Source organism: Camellia sinensis, chromosome 8 (genome assembly GCF_055761805.1).
Source record: "Camellia sinensis isolate YWXY chromosome 8, ASM5576180v1, whole genome shotgun sequence".
Lineage (NCBI taxonomy): Eukaryota > Viridiplantae > Streptophyta > Magnoliopsida > Ericales > Theaceae > Camellia > Camellia sinensis.
Window position 1 is genome coordinate 14,619,307 of NC_138968.1, and position 14,604 is coordinate 14,633,910.

At 39.2% G+C, this 14,604-nt stretch overlaps 1 pseudogene; it reads right to left on the reverse strand.

Annotated features, from left to right (window-relative positions):
- Nucleotides 1-5,747: 5,747 nt before the first annotated feature.
- LOC114261480 (rust resistance kinase Lr10 pseudogene) lies at nucleotides 5,748-7,460 on the reverse strand (annotated as a pseudogene).
- Between the last annotated feature and the right edge of the window lie 7,144 nt (nucleotides 7,461-14,604).

Sequence of the window (14,604 nt, forward strand, 5' to 3'; positions counted from 1 at the left end):
AGTAAAAGAGATGAATAATGATAGTAATGAAATTGAGGTAAAAAGAGATAAAAACAAATAGAGAAAATAAGTTAGGTTCTCATTTAAAAATCTCACTATCAAACTACTACCAATATCTCTCACTAAAATATTAATATCTCAAAGATACATGATTTCACATAACAACTGCAATATATATATATATATATATAATTTAATAAAATAGTTAAAATTTAATTCATTATAAATTATTTTTCTATACTTTTTAAATAAATTTTATGTTATTATCTAATTTTAAAATTATTTATTTAGTCCGTGCGTCGCACGGGTTGATATGCTAGTACAACTTTTAAAGTTAAAGTAAGAAAATAATCAAACATAAATGGTCAAAGTATAATTTAAAAAAAAAGAAAATCCAAATTATTTTGCAAACACTAAAAAATCTAAAGTCTAAAGATCAAATATCAATTATGCATCCAACGGTTAACGTTCCATCTCGCAGGAGAACACGGAACAGTGCGATGCATACAATCAGTCAGTCCATTTCCCGTATAAAACAACAACAAAAATGCTTCATACCATTAATTTCACACCACTAAACATACCACTAATGACGTGATGAGATGTGTAACGCCCTCAAAATAATAACATAAATCCCATCAATAAAAAAAACATGCTTTGGTAATAAAGATTAACATTCTTCTATTCATCAGAATTTCATTACAAAAGGTATTACATGTTAACGTCAAAAGAAAATGCCCTAAAGGCTTACAGCTTTCCAAGTTAACACTTGGTTACAACAAAAGAGTACTGACTCATTTACACATTAAGCCCTTGGCTTGAATTTACATGTAATACATCAAAATAAAACGACAAAAGTGTGTCCGCCTCTAGCCTCCCAAGCTATGTCCTTGGAGGCGGCATGCTACCTGTACCTGAAAATGATATTCCCATATAGGGTGAGCCACAGCCCAGTAGAATTACACTAAACCAAATATGAACAATGACTAAAAGATTAGCAGTTGATAGATGGCCAACATTGATACTTTCTCTTATCACACTTTATAGTCTCTTGACATGCAAGTCCATGTTACAATTCATTTTCCAATTCCTTTCAATTCTCAGTTTACAACCATGGCTCAGAACCTGGCCAAACAATTCATATGAGATAGTGACTCATATCAAACACTTCCCATTTCATAATAGATAAGCATACTAGCTATATCACACAACAACAGATAAGCATACAAGCTATATCATCACTTCCACAGACATGCATATGAGCACTATCACACTTCCAATGACAAGCATATGAGCTCTGTCAATACATCACTAGATAAGCATATAAGCTCTATCTACGGAGTCCATCCCCTATCTCCTCCCAACAACATCCGGTTTAGAGGTCCATCCCCTATCTTCCCCTAAACCTCGGAGAACATCCCCTATCTCCTCCAACACAACACAATGCATATAAACAATAATTATACACATCATCACACAACACATAAATTTAACGTGTTCTTTCAATCATCATACTCAATGACTCGTTTCAGTGATTAGTTTCGGTTTGCCTAATCATCATGCATTGTCTACAACAATCAAGACTATCCTCCACCGATAGCCCAAAGCAGTTATTTCTATACAGAAAATAAATGCAACAATGGATATATAATCAACATTTCAACCAGGTGAGCGATAAACAATCCAACTACACCCTTTAACCCCTTCCCTTTCCGATTTCCACATTCCCAATTCAATTCCTCATTTCCAACAATTAATTTTACAAATTAATCAATCAATGTAATTAGGGCATTTTCCATAATTAACCTTACAACCCTTAGGTTCCATTTTCATTAATGTTTTGTCATTAATTTCATCCTTCCCATGCTAAACATGCATCTAGGCTTTATTTAGCTAAAACCCCAACCTTTGTAAATTTACACAAAAGCCCCAAGCTTTCACCAAATTACCAAACCAACCCCAACATCTTAAAATACTAAAATTTAAAGACAAAGCTCATAGAAAGGAGTAGGATATCCCTACCTCAAAGTTTGAGCTCCAATGGAGATGAAGACCAAAATCAAAATGCTCCAAAGACCAAGATTCTCGGATGAAAACGACGCCCTCGACGATCAACACAACTTTTACAAAGGTTGAAGGTGAGGAACTCACTCTAGCTAGATCAAAATCTAGAGAGAAGGCAAGATTTTAGAGAGAGGAGCTCTGAAAATGGCTTTTAGAAAAAGTAGGAGAGAGAAAGAAAGCAAAAAGTGATTTGAAATCACCCAGCGGATAACTCATATACGTATGACCCGCTCGAGCGGAGAACACGACGCTCGAGCGCCAAGAACAAAAATCCGGACACGCTCGAGCGCAATAAGGCCCGCTCGAGCGCCAAGACACAGGAATAAAGTACATCCGCTCGAGCGCGAAAACCAGTCCGCTCGAGCGTGGATTTCCCCCTCCCAGAACTTATACTCTGGAAGTACTACCCGCTCGAGCGCCACCGCTCGAGCGTCAACAAACCCGCTCGAGCGTAAAAATCACATCTGCAGAAGTTTTACAGGAACACGAAAATACTGGAAGTGTGCAATCTCCGCTCGAGCGCAAAACTACCCGCTCGAGCGCTAGACTAGAAACCAAACTCCGCTCGAGCGAAGAACGACCCGCTCGAGCGTAACACCAAAATCCTGGGCAACAAGGATATAGACCGAGGCTTAACCCACCTGTCCAACACAAGCCCATAAACATCCTAAAACTCAATCAAGTGGAATTAAAGGACACAACAAGATAGACGCCACTACCAACTTCACAGAACCGAGTCCGGAATACAACAGAACAGAAAAGGGATAACCGGGATCGCTATAAGATGTGAACCCCACACTGATATGATAGTTTGGCCTTCAGTTTATTTTATTTTTTATTACACTCTTTATTTAGTGCTACTTCTAAATCGGAACTCAAACAAGAAAAAGGATAAAACAAATAAGCTAATCAAGGCTGTCTATTCTTATCACTAATCAAGCTATCTGCTCCAAAATTGGGTCTTTCATACGCGAGATCTGAATCGGTAACTTTTTCCAGTTCGAACTTGGCGAGGCGACTCTTCTGCTCTTCGACTCAGCTTCAACAAGAAGATCAAGTTCACCCGAATAAGCTTGAAGAAGAGGAATCAGAAATCAAAGAGAAGATTCAAAACGAAAAGGACAATGAAGATGAACATGAAGATGACGACTTTGATATGAACAAAGAGACCGGTGAGATTGGAGGACCTAGAGGTCTCGAGCCCACTCGTTACGGTGATTGGGATTGAAACGGTCTGTGCTATGATTTCTAATTACTTTTTGATTGATTGTTTGTTTGCTTGTTATTATTTATGTTGAAATCTTGATGGATTTAGGAACTTGAAATGTGATGTTAGGTTTATATTTTGGTTGAGTATAATAATCAAATTAGTGAATAAATGAATGATTATATTTTTTTTGCAGGATTGATTGTTCATAGTTATTACTAGTAAAATTGTCCGAGTTGTTGATGATACATGTTCTTAATTTTGTTATATCACTATGTGGTGCCCCATCTGGATGTTAATTGTTGGATTTTGGAGAAGACTTGATGAGTTTCAAGTGATAATTTAAAGGATGTGGAGCATTGCTCCATCACAAGCAAATAACCTCTTCAGGGTGAGGGGAGGAGAAAATATTGAGGGTAACAGTGACATTATTTTACATGGTGTCATCGATCAATAAAAAAGGCTGCAAATAAAGTTAGATAGACAAGTCTCGTCTTTCATTAACTTCATAATATTGTTGTCTCTACCGTAAAATAAAATTATTTATTGAATAGTGATACAACCACGTAATATTGTTGATATATCCAATATTTACCAGGGAGGGAGAGGGCAGCCTGGGGTGCCATGGCCACCCTTGATTTTTGAAAACCCTATATATTGTATAGCGCAAAGGACCTACTCTCCTAGGTTATAACCAATGATATTTCTCCTTACCACCTTCATCTTGAAATATTTTTTTATATGTAATATAATGTGAAGACTTTACGACTTACTTAATATGAGAACCTCCACTGCATTATAACCATTAATCAATTAAATTTACCATTCATGTATTGCCCTATATAAATTTTAAGGAAAGTTTTTTTGTGTGTGTAGGCTATGATATAAAGAATTTGATATCTTTCTCTTTGTATTTTAGAATGTAAAATTGTGTCGTTATTTCACAAAATTTTTAAATCAATTTCTATAAATAGGGCAAAAGGAGTGAGAACAATTCACAATGATTATAGCCCTAGAACTCTTACATATGGTTTGTGTTTCGATATTTCATTAAATATATATTATTCTAGTGGAGATTTCTCCCTTTTTCTATTTGATACAATTGTACATTTTATTTCCATATCACAATTTCTTCTAATAAAATTGAGTTTTTATTTTAAATATTTATCATGGCTACAGGGATTGTTCATTCTTCACTTAAAAAGGCATATTCTTTTTTCTTTTTTTTTCTTTGGATTGACCCTTGGGTGTCCGGATCAAAGCCCGATTAATCCCCAGGGGTGCAAAGCCTTGGCAAGGAGTTTCCCGCAAGTGCACCACGATTAATTCAAGGGTTTTCCTCCAGTCCGATAGACCTAAGGAATTATTAGCACCTAAGAAATTTCAATCCTTGAACCTTGGAGGGAGCACACCCCCAAGACCCAAGGTCTTGCCACTAGGCCAACCCTTTGGGATTTCACTTAAAAGGCATTTTACTATCAACGTATACTTAATTTGAGCCCATAAAATAAACTTTTCGACAATTTCTTTTCCTATAGCATTTATGAATGTTTGTTTTCATTTACAAATCATGTATTTTGTATGAAACTTTTCTATAAAATTTTTCTTGGCCCCCTTTAGGATGAAATCTTGACTTCACCCTTGACAATTAGGGTGTCATTGTTAAGGGTAACCATAACAACCATGTAGTAGAACTTCTCAGTAGATGATGATTGGTCTCTCTGACAATAATCCATGTGGTAGAAAGTGGGTATTAAGTCCAAATGCTAAAATATTCAGACATTCCAAGGAATGCATGCTATGTCATAACAATTATAGATTGTTTATTTTGAATTTTAATAATGGGTTATAACTTTGTGTATTAAAAAGGAGATCTCCATTTTAACCATGCAATGAAGAACTTGTAAATTCAAAGTCCTCCAAATTTATTGTAGATTTAGCAAAACAGGAGAAAAGATTTACTGCAAGTTTGTTGTTGATGTTACATAGGTTTGCATTATTATGACAAAGTTTTGAGTGAGAAGATACTTCTTTTGACAGGAAAACATAAATCTTTCTTATATGTTAAAAGATGACTATTACTACAAAGGCCATGCACAAGCTGTATTATTAAAAGCTTATAGTAATACATAAATACACAATTAATTCTACACTCATTGCTGAGAACACGAAGTTTAATTTCTATTATACAATAAAAACATTAAAATTTCCATAAAATATCACTAATTTATACTCACTCAGATTTAGAAATTACTTCTAACATGCTATTAAAAGTTGTACTACCCATTGTTCCTCTTGTTGACACTAGATTTGTGCAGGCAAATGGACTAGAGAGAACTGTTAGAGTGCTTCCATCTCTCTCTAGCATTTGCACCACAACTTTCATCGATGGTCAATTTATTGGGTACCATTGTATGCACCAAAGTCCCACTATTGTTAGATTCTTCACAATCTTTGCTTCTCCTTCTTTCTCAATCTAAACTCCTAACTCTTCTCCTTGATCCAAACGCTTGTAAATCCATTCATGAAAGTAATTTTCACTCTTTTGTGCCACTGTATTTTGTCTCGCTCCAACCATTTCTAGCAACATTCCTAAACTATAAACATCTGATTTGTATGACACATTCCCAAAGTTTCCAGAGAACACTTCATGGGCAATGTACCCTACGGCGCTTCTGGCAGTAGTCATGGATATAGCACTCTGTTCCTTTGAACACAATTTTGATTGACCAAAGTCAGAGACCTTTGGGTTGAACTTATGGTCTAACAAGATGTTGTGAGGTTTAATATCGAAGTGAAAGATTTGTTGATCACACCCGAGGTGAAGATATTCAATTCCTTTAGCTATGCCAAGAGCTATATCTTCCAGTTTCTCGCAACCAATTGAACGCTTCTTTCTATCAGAGGAGATGAACTTTTCAAGCGAATTGTTTGGTAAGAACTCATAAAGAAGAGCTCTTCTGAATCTGTCAGAATAGTATCCGACCAAGTGAACCACATTGATATGGTGGATTCCACATACTGTTTGCACTTCATTGATGAATTCGTCCTTATTTCCTTTCACATTGTTAAGAATCTTAACTGCAACATGAACATCATTTGAAAGATTTCACTTGTACACTGATCCATAGACTCCTTGGCCTACTTTGTTCTGAAATTGATTTGTGATTTTCTTGATATCTGTGTAGGAGTATCTTGCGGGTTTGAGAGCTTTATAATTCTCCAAAAACTTTCCAATCTTTAATTGATCCTCTTTCTTTATTTTGTTTGATATGTAGACAAAATACATTACAATGACAAATACAACAGGAATATATGAACCAAGACTCCACCTGCAATTCATAACATACCATGTGAGTAAAATTTTGCCTCATCCACAAAATCAATTGAAATTAGGATAAATTACATTAGTAGTCCCTGCATTTTTCTTCTTGTGTAATTTTGGTCCTTGTAATTTTAATTAGCTCAATTTTGGCACTTAATTTTAGATTTTGTGTGAATTTAGTCCAATTGATAACACCGATTAGGATTTTTGAAGGAAAATGGTAACGAAGTTGGTTGAGATTAACACACATAGTTGAACAAGTTTACAATTTTGATTACAAAAACATAACACCAGCCACTTATATACGCATTTTCTATCAAAAAGTACTAACAATTGTAATCAATTGGACCAAATTGAGACAAAATCATAAATTCATGGTAAAAATTGAGCCAATTAAAATTACAGGGATTAAAATGGCACAAGGATAAAAATATATGGACTACCAGCATAATTTGCCCTTGAAATTAATGGTGGATGGACCACTTTACCTACAACCTTTAGTTTCCATGATGTTTCTGTAAAAGTTTAAAAACTTATTAGATTATCATTTTCCCAAAATATGCGATTGGTGTTATTTTGGTTATTATTATTTTTATTCTGTCAATTTAGTCCTCAATATATAAAAAAGTGTTTTGATTTGAGCTCCCCCAGCCCAACTCCATTTGTAGATGACGTTAAATTTAGGTGTAAATATGGAAATTTAAGTAAACGTTTTCACATTTAGTCCCAAAAATATGCAATTTGTGTTATTTTAGTCCCTAATTGTTTAAATTGTATTAATGAGTTTGAGCCAAGTTCTCTAACTCCCCAGCAGAGTCGCCAGAAACTGTAGACGTCCCCGAACGTACCGGGAGGAAATCCCATTTTGTTCATCTGGGCTTACTACAGTTCAGGACTCAATGTCACGGTTGTGTATCTAATCTCGCAGAGTGCAATGCAAGACCGATGAATCATCAAAGAGTCCAAATCCGGCAAATCGTTTTTGAAAATAGATTTTTTTGAAAGAAGTGCCAAACATGGACTGCTTTTCCAGATACAGAGTCGCCACCTAGATATTTTATTTTGGAAAATTTAGGAAACCTTGACTCGTGCTTAAGGCCACGTGTTCGTCAACACCAAAGTTGCCTCGGCTCGGGAACTTGGATACGATTGGGGAAGGTCACTTCGTGAGCACCCCCGCTTGCCCGATCAAAGATCGGCCTCTACTAACCATGATATCGAGTTTTGAAAACATTATGCTTTCTTATTCCAATTATTAGCCTAGAATTACTATGTGATGCACAGAGCATACAAGTATAGACTGGGTCGCCTGAATTGGAACAAAACATCTCATATCCGTTTGTATTGAAAATGAATTAAAGTTTGCTACTCGCAAGTAGGCTAAAACATGGGTTTCGACGAATTATTCCAACTCAAACAACCCAACCTTCACCCACAGGCATTCAGGCAGTTATATCACATAAACACATAGCCTCACAGTAAGCATGCTATCATGGCAGTCACTTACACACATGCAAGGATGCCAAACCATAAATACTAACCGAGTACTCCAAGCCAAAGAAAGAAGCTAATTAGAAATCATGCATGAATCCTAACTATGCTGAAATGCCTAATGCAACACATGCAAAAATGCAACTAAGATAGGCTTGGCTATTCTAAAATGGCATATGAAATGCAACAACTGATACACGTATTCAACTCGGAATTGAAACATAACGCAGTTAGTATGATGCGCCGAGCTCGGTGCATGCAAAACAGATGAATGGATGCAAACATGCAAGCATAAGTATGCTAATTGAAACGTACCCTAAGCTAACCATCATAAGCTGGTAAATAAAAGGGAGAAAGACGTGGGGTTGGAAGACATACATCACACACACGCACACTTATTACAACATTTCCCTCCTCGGAGGGTTTGAAAAAATAATACCCAACCGAATGAATAATGAATTACAGCTAATTATTACGCAACCCTAATTAATTAACAAATTAACTAAAATAAATAAGCTAGCATGCAAAACATATGAAATGGACTGCCTCAGCTCGGTCTTGAACGATAGGGATGCATGCATGCTCAAGTCGCCTTGTCGGGAAATCCATCGCGATGTCTCGATTTGCCTCTGTTTGCAACTGGTCCCAAAACACTGTACAAAGCTCCAGAAGATTGTTGACCAGTTTTTGTTGCTAGTTTTCGGTTTGCTGCAATAGAGAGCAAGAAAGGGGCATGGCAAAGTATTTTCAACATATGTATGCAAGACCACTCTCCCTGTCCTTGCACAAGCTCCAGGGAGTGTAGTCCTCGATCCTCGTGCCACCAATCACGCATCTCGATGCATGATGGCCGAGGAGTCAGATTGCACGACTCGATGTAAAATGAATGCACATATAAACACAACAAGGCCTAAACTCCATCATGGGTAATTTGGAGTGTCGGCGATCGAGAATCGAGGCACGTTTCGTCACTTGGAGTACGAAACGTCCCTCATTTCCCGTGTTTGGACTAAACCCTATTCCAAACACAATGCAATATACATGGCATACACAATACGACAAGCATGCAACCCTAAACACAATGCAACCTAATCATGCTAGCATGCGAGGGATGATATGCAAACATGCAACTAGCATACACAATGCTATGAACTAAGAATGGCATACTCAATACACATGAACTATATGGCATACGCGATGCACATACGAAGATGGACATGCACGAAGACATGAACAAGGCATACACAATGCAACGATCAAGCATGCAACAACATGGATATGGCATACATAATGTAAGATGGGCTTAAACTAAAATGAATGGGCCTCAGCCATACTCAAATCAGTGGCCAAACATGATGAAATTAGGCAACAAAAACACATACAAATATGCGCAAATGCAAGGGACCAAACCTAAGGCACCAAATGCAACTCTACCAAAGCATGGCAAGGGTTGAAATATGGCATACAATCATACATTTTCCAGCTCTGAAATGACATGCAAGATGGTCCTGAATCATGCAAACACCTCACACAATGCATACTAGATGGCCCGGATACCGAAACTAGTAAGTGCGTTACACTAGAGGTACACAAAGCAATGCTCACATGACCCAACCCGCCCCAAATAGACCCTAGGTAGGTTCAAGACAGTGGAAAAATGGTCTAAAATGATGGCTCAAAATGCATGGAAATGAAGCTCATGTAATGGTCCAAAAACGAGGCATACAAGCACGACTCTCAAACGCATTTAAAGAGTGAAAAATATGGGAATATGGCATACATGTAAGCTCTGAAATATGATGCACAATGACCCCAAAACATGGAAACACCTCAACATAAGCATGCAATAGGCTCCAAAACTCAAAGCTAGACAAGGGTATTGAACTACAACCATGCATAGCAAGCATCATTCAACCATGAGGCATAAAAACAGAGCTAAGTCCAAAACATGCACAAAATCAGTTTAAAGCATGGCCAAAAACTACTAGAATCAAAGGCCAAAATAGCATGCAATGTAAGCTAGTAAAGAGGATTTGTACTACAAGCATGTGAGGCAATCAAGAGGCCGCCAAACCAGCAAAATTAAGATGTATGAAATGCCAAATAAAGCCCAAAAACCCATTGAAACATGGTCTATGCATGCAAGAATGACAGGCTCCTTTGATATGCTATAAAGAGGGTTGTTCTACACATGCAAGATGGACACCCAAAATGGAAAAATGGGCCCTGGACAAAGCCTATGCAGATCCTAAAACCCACCAAAAATGGCCTGAAACTTGGCTTGGAAGCATGCAAATAAGGGCTCCTTTGTTAGGCCAAATATGCTAGTAAACAAGACAATGGGTGAAAGGGTCACCCCTCTCTGATTTTGGCACTCAAAAAAGCATGCTAGCCACTGAAAATCCACTGGATTTTAGTGGCTAAAAGTCCAAACAAAGGCCAACACAAATGCTCTAAGGCATGGCTCAAAACAAGGTGAAATGAAGCATGCAAGGGGGTAGATGACTCCCAACAGAAAAATGATCTTAAACAAACATGTTAAGGGCCTCAAAATAAGACTTTTTTCAGTTTACACCAAAGTTTAAATATTCTTACAAGTATAGCTAAAAGATGAAGCAAACAAATGCTTAAAAGAGGGAAAGAAGGGTTACCCTAGAAGCTCAGCAAGACAGCACACTTTGGGACCAAAAACCAGACCTTCAAGACTTCTCAAGACCCTCCAAGAAGCTTAGGTTAGTGTTGGAGGTGTTATGCTATGGGGTGTAGTGCAAAGGTGCAAGAACAAGGGACCTTTAAGGTTTGAATATAGAGACAAAAGGAGAGATATATGTGTATGCCTCAAACCAAATTTTGAACCTTTGCTAATGAGGGAGAGGGTCTCTCTTATAGCCAAAGGGGTTCAAAGCTTCTCCAAGAAGCTAGAAAACAAGTTTGAAGATCCTCCATACACGTGTATGGAGGATCAATTCTGTGCCTTCCAGCTAGCACAGCTGGCAACAACTCACAAGGACAAGATAGGGGGGAGTAGGCTGACCACCTTCCCTGGTCAGCTGACTAGGGTCAAGAGGGTTAGGTGGTCGGCTGCCTCCCAGGGTGGTCTCCACACTGAATGCAAGCTAGTGGTATGGTGGGAGACCAGTAATTGTGGCCCAAATGTGAGGGAGACCACTTACCTGACAAGAAAATCGGCCAACCGAGGAAAAGTGGTCTCCAAGGAGAAAAGGTGGTTTCCCACCCTTGTACCACCTTCCAAACAATGAAAGTAGGGTCCATGCCAAAAATGAACCCACACCGATGCAAAACGAGGGTTCGGGGGCCAAAACGCGCAGTCGGGTGCCTCAAAAACTAACTGTTAAGCATCGAAAGTGGCGTGCGACCACGAAGGTGGTCTCCCAGGCCACAGTGTCCCTCTAGAGAGAGGAAACAAGGTGTGTGCCAAAAATCGGAGAAAACGGAGAAAGTTAAGCAGTCCCGAACCGAGGTGCACGACCGACGGCTCCGAAAATCAGAAACTGGTCTCCAAACGAGAAAAGCAGCCTACGACCACGAAACGTAGCCTACGGCCACAGAGAGATGGTCTACAAGACCTCTCCCTTCCTTCGGGAAGAGAAAACAGAGCCTGGTTTGCAAATTGAGGCAAAACACAAAAGGGGGCCCGAGGCCCGGAGGCAAGGCTCTCAGCCGAGACTCCGAAACCTCAGAACGAGCACAACATGCGCAATCACTGAGTGCTCAATCGATGACGTCTGAGTCTTAATGTCGGTCCAAAATGGAGTGTCTACAGTTGCCCCTCTTTGATAGAACTCGGAAGTCATACGTGACGAGAGTGAATGTCAAAGCCCAGAAACGACCCATTTTTGACAAGGCCGAAGACTTAGACAAACAGGCGAGATAAACAGAGAGACGTGCCCGCAAGCATGGGCAAAATGCAAAATGATATGCACAAAGCCGAATGTAACTCATGACCATACAAAGCAGCAAGCTGTAATAAAGCAAATATTCACAATAAATGCAACAGTTCTAAGCAAGAATGCAAAGCAAAACTACATTTCATGCAGTAAGAGTGTAAGAGAATTACAATTCTCGCTACGTCTCACATGAAGAAGATACAATACCTATGCGGCTCATCTGGTCGCACCAGCTTCAAATGAACCGTACATACAATATCATGCCTGAAAAAGAGAGAAACTTAACGAGCACAACATAGTTATCAACATATGTTCAACGTTACATCAAACGCGGATAGACATGATGCCAATGGAAAAGTGCATCGCAATGCAAGAGAAACGCGCATGGCAACACAAGTTAAGCATGGAGGTATGACGATACCAGTGAAACGTGCACAACAATACAAGCGATGCGCGTAATAATGCCAGTGACGTGCATAACAATGCAGGATAAATGCAACTTCAAATGCATATTTGAAACAAAACATTGAGCAAAGAAAAGCAAGCCTCGACAAGGGCAACTCAAACGCGACCTCCGGTTTACCTCTCGGAGGGGTCGCAACATACTCAAAAAGGATACACCTTGCTCTTGGCGAGCAACAATGAGCCACGCATCAAAGATTGGATTTGAAGTTCCCGCGGAGGGATTTCGCGCCGAAAAGTGCACTTTCCGTGTACTTTCTCGAGAGGCTGGGACTCCAATCACCACCAAAATTTGTAGGGAGAACAAAGAGAAATTAGAGACCACCCAGGAGGGCCACCGACCACCCTAGAGTTCCACCAACCAGGTTTGGTGCAAGGGAGTGGTCAGCCTACCAGAAAAGGTGGTCGGCCGACGACCTATCCAAATCTGGGATAGTTTTGTCTTTTTACACTTGTTTCTTTAAATCCACATGTCCCAATCACTATTCCTCATAACCTCAAGGCCAAAATCAGCTCTCCTTTCTTCCTAGACTATTTTCTCTCTCAGATCTGTGCTCTATACATGTTTTCCAACGTCCCACGCAAAGTTGTTTCGCTAAATCTTTCAATTTTTTTCACTTTGGACCGATTAAATTTTGATTTCGGAGCTTCTTTCTCCATTTTCACCACTTGAGGTAAGTTTGTCTCGACATTTGGAACATTTTTCTCAGGAGTTGACTTTTGTTGACCTTTTCCAATTTTGGCTCATTTTGCTCATTTTTGCTCATTTCTTGAAATGACGGGTCCTTTTCCTCATGGCGGAGGTCCTCTAGGTGCCGGTGATGAGCCAGATATTATGTCCTTGCCTCCGAGGACTCAGCCCTTTGATCCCGAGAGGTACGACCCTCCGGAGCACATCCTTCCCCCGAATACTTTCTACCATTTTACTACTACGGGAGCCGGAGTCTCACCTCTCTCACCAGGCACGAGAGGTACGTACTTCATTTTTACATTCTTTGGCAATGTATTTTGCATGTCTTGCGCATTTCCTGTTTTCGCTATATATGTTCATCTGCTTATTCTGAACACATTCACACACTATCCGGTCCACCTGGCACATAGCTTATGTATAACCAGACTTTGCTCGTTTTAGCATACAGCTCGTAACACATAATTTTGTTGAGTTGGCACACAGCTTGTTCTAAACACGTAGTCTATAACACAGCGTTCTGTTTGCATTTTGAACACACAGCTCAAGCACTTGAATTTCTGAACACGCAGCTCATGCTTTTAATTGTGAACACGCAGCCCCTATTTTTGAAATCTAAACACACAGCTCAAACTTTTTGTCGTGAACATGCAGCCCAAACTCTTGATGGTGGACACACAGTCTACAGTTTTTAAAAGTTGAACACATAGGCCAAACTCTTGATGATGAACACGCAGCCCACAGTTTTGAAAGTTGAACACACGGCCCAAACTCTTGATGATGAACACGCAGCCCACAGTTTTGAAAGTTGAACACACAGCCCAAACTTTTGATGATGAACACCTAGCCCACAGTTTTTGAAAGTTGAACACACAGCCCAAACTCTTGATGATGAACACGCCGCCCACAGTTTTGAAAGTTGAACACACAGCCCAAACTTTTGATGATGAACACACAGCCCACTGTTTCTGAAAGTTGAACACACAGCCCAAACTCTTGATGATGAACACGCAGCCCACAGTTTTTGAAAGTTGAACACACAGCCCACAGTTTCTCAAATTTGAACACACAGCCCAAACTCTTGATGATGAACAGGCATCCCACAGTTTTGAAAGTTGAACACATAGTCCAAACTTTTGATGATGAACACGCAGCCCACAGTTTCTGAAAGTTGAACACACAACCCAAACTCTTGATGATGAACACGCAGCCCACAGTTTTCAAAGTTGAACACACAGCCCAAACTCTTGATGATTAACACGCAGCCCACTCAGTTTATTTAGAACACGCAGCTCACACACTTCAATTCTGAACTCACAGCTCATACACTTCATTTGCGCGCAGCTCACTCTTGATTCTGAACACACAACTCATACACTTTATTTAGAGCACACAGCTCAAACTTGATTCTGAACACACAGCTCATACACTTTATTTAGAGCACGCAGCTCACACTTGA